Source organism: Mustela nivalis (assembly GCF_964662115.1).
Source record: "Mustela nivalis genome assembly, chromosome: 12".
Lineage (NCBI taxonomy): Eukaryota > Metazoa > Chordata > Mammalia > Carnivora > Mustelidae > Mustela > Mustela nivalis.
The window spans coordinates 2,590,149-2,593,372 of NC_139031.1; the positions used below are offsets into that span (position 1 = coordinate 2,590,149).

Genomic DNA, 3,224 nt, shown 5'->3' on the forward strand with positions numbered 1-3,224 from the left:
GTGTGCGGCTGGATTGCAGGGCCGGGAACTCTACCGAGTTAGCGGGAAGCTGGGGGGTCACCCCTAAGGTGGTCCGTGGACATTGTCAGCCCATAGACAACATTTTAATAAGCGTTACTTTGATAGCAAGCGTGAATAAAAATGTCTTCGGAAACTGTAGATCACCAACCATAAAAAAGCAAAACAAAAAGCAAATCCCAAAAACCAAAGCAGAAACGTGTTTTTCAGTGCAAAAAAAGAGGTTATAAACCAGTTTGTACAGGCGACCCTATGTATACACGTACGTTGTGGGCAGAAAGCTTCCAGATTATACTTCATAAAGGTGGGCACACTTACCTTTGGGTACTACTGTGACTGTCTTCTCTTTTTGCTTGTCTTTTAAATTTTTTTCCATACTGAACACATTATCACTGTAATTAAAAAACACAAAGTGTGGGTTTTGGGGTGGTTTGTTTGTTTGTTTGTTTGAGAAAGCAAAAGAATTCCATGTCATTTCAAGAATTCTAATGCTAAAATGTAGCATTGTTTAGTGGGAAAGACACGCACACATTCGTGGTTTTCTGTTTTACAAAGTACTTGACATAAAGCTACACTGTGGCTTTCTCCTGATTTGTTCAGTGCCTGTTCCTGGGACTCATACCCGCCTATGAGTGACACAGTCGGCATGCACTTGTCGCCTGGACCTTGTGAGAGTCCCGGGAAGGCAGGGTTGGACTGAGTGGCTTGGACTCGGTGGCTTTTCAGCTCTGTCTGGTCTGGCTCCGTCTTCTCCCTGTAGTCCTGGCGACCAAGAACCTCCCCTGGGACGCAGGTCTCCCCTCTCCCACCCTTGTTCCGGGAAACGGGCAGGTTAAGTTAGAGTGTTTGGTCCGAGAGAACGCGGACCGTCCGCTTACCCTCTTCGTCTTCCCTCCCTCCCGGGAGTGAGAGGAGTGAAATCTAGTCCTTGAGACCGAACAGTTGGGGTTCTGTGCGCTTGTGAGAAAAATCCGTCTGGTGACTTTAATTGTATATCATCTTTTGTTTGACTTCTCTACTTTTTTGTAAAAGAGAACCGCCACTACTCAAGGTTTCGCCAACATAATTCTTTAGTGTCCCATGCCACCATGAGCCTAGTCCTTGCTCACGCCGGGCCCCCCTGCAGGTCGGCAGGGAGTCAGCCCCACCCAGAGTCCTGGTCACTCACTGTCCCTAGAGTTCTCGCTGTGCGGCAGGATGGTGGGGCAGGAGGAGTACTTGGGGAGGTTTTCTGGGCAGACCACATGAAGAATGGGGAACCTTACTTTTGCCCACATGCCATGGCTGGGATGTCACATGTCCTCACCCAGCTGCAAGATGGGCTGGAAACGGCTCAGCTGTGTGTCCAGGAGGAGAAAGAGACGGTGGCCATTTTGCCGTTGCACTGATGACACGGTGTGCATCCCAGATCTCGGTGTGCGTGAGCGGGGTTCCCGCGGACCAGCACCCTAGAGCTCGGGTTCAGAGCCGCCCGAGGCTCGACAGCCTCCCAGGGCAAGCGGAACCACTCGCTAGCCCCACAGGCTGACCTGGTAACACGGCCAGGGGAGACCAGCCCGGGCTGCACTCTAACCCCCCCGGGTTTCTGGCCTGCGGCCAGGTCTTCTAGCAAACGTCCGGCAGTCAGGGCTCCACAGAGAGTAAGAACGCCTTTGCTGTTTAAAACAGGAAGGAATTTGATGGAGGCTTTTAGATGCTTTTAGATGCTTTCACACCCAGACCGCCAGGGAGCAGCCCACAGCAGAAGGGAGAGTCCAGAGGCCACAGCCCAGCGGCCCTGCTGGGTTCAGGGGGACTGTCCCGAGCTGTGACTCAGGCCCAGCAAGCGACTGTGGCTGCTGCCCTTGCAGCTGGGACCTGCCTGCCGGGTCCGCTGCTACAGAAGGAAGAAAATGGACGCCCTCACCCCCGGCCCCGTCGTACTATGGTTCCCATGCCGGGGTGCCAGGAACCACTCTGGAAGCTTGGGGTGGGAGGGCTGCAGACACGCTGGTCGCTGGTCGGAGCGGAACAAGCCGCAGAGAGATGGCCTCCCCTCCCCCCATCTCCCCAGTCACACGGGAATGCGTCCAATTGGCAAATCCTCTGTCCCAGAAAGAACCCCAGCTGCCAGGAGGCTGAGCCGTCCGGCCCCCCAGTGCCCGGTGGAGGCGGCGGGCTGGGGCCATGCACCAGCCTCCCCTGCCCAGCCCTCTGGCTTCCCGAGCAGAGCGGCGGCCTGGCCGTGAGCAGGGAGCCCGTCGGTGCCACGGTCCTCGGGCTCTTGTGCTCTGCACGTCGGCGGCTCTCACGTCCTCCGGACACCTTCTCGCCTCACTCCCACGGATTCCGTGAAGCCCAAGTTCCTTCTTTGACCCGGGGCACCTTCGTCGTTCCTGTGACCTTGAACCTTGGCTCTGGCCTCTCCCCATCTTTGGAAAACTCCCTCGGGTGCTGGGGCTCTCCCCTCCCGGGGGCCCCACGCTGGCCAGGGAGGTTGACCCGGGGTCTTGGCCCTGCAGCACGGACCTCCCTGGAGGCAGGGGAAGGGCTGCCGAGAAGCCCGCAAGGGGCAGAAAACCCGCATTTGCTACTGGATGACGTGCGGGGGCGCCAGCGCGCGTTGCTGGGGAGAGTCGGTGCAGCCGGCCTGGGGGTGTGGAACCTGCCTTCGGGAACTGGGGCAGGCTCCTGGGTCGGTCTGCCCCTCCTGGGTCTGTCTGCCTGTCCTGGGGTGGGAGGAGCCTCCTCCAGGCTCTCTCCCTCCTGCCACATGTCCCACCACCTCTCGGGCTCCTCCTTGGCCCAGATGGCTCCCTCATTAGCCAGGGTAGCCTCCAGCTCCCTTCGCCCCCTTCCGGAGAATAGTCCTGACCCAGAAAGTACCCACCTCCTCCGCACCAGCCTTTTTCAACCACATCATGGAAAGGTGACTTGCTCCACCGTCCCCTCCTCCAGACGCCAAGCGCCAGCAGGCAAGGGTTGAAGGTTCCTGATCCTGCTCCCTGTTTCTGTCGCTCACGAAGCAGCCCGGAGTCTGGGAACCCTGTGCCTCCGTGCAGCTGGAGGCCTTCTGTGTCCTGCGGAACTGCTGGGTCCTCCTCCACCCCTCCCCATCTCACGCAGCCCCTCCTCGACCCCACCTCCAAGTTGCCCAGGACCTGTCCCGGGGCTGCCTCTGGGTCAATGCCATTGCCGGCCCCACCGAGACGGAAAGAACCCCAGCA

The 3,224-nt window shown here is 58.1% G+C and overlaps 1 long non-coding RNA gene across 1 annotated transcript; it reads right to left on the reverse strand.

Annotated features, from left to right (window-relative positions):
• Nucleotides 1–1,215: 1,215 nt before the first annotated feature.
• LOC309845065 lies at nucleotides 1,216–3,005 on the reverse strand. The gene is made up of 3 exons (XR_014301012.1): nucleotides 2,888–3,005; nucleotides 1,548–1,673; nucleotides 1,216–1,355 (listed from the first exon to the last, which is right to left on the reverse strand). It is a non-coding gene; the product is annotated as an uncharacterized lncRNA (long non-coding RNA).
• Nucleotides 3,006–3,224: the final 219 nt, after the last annotated feature.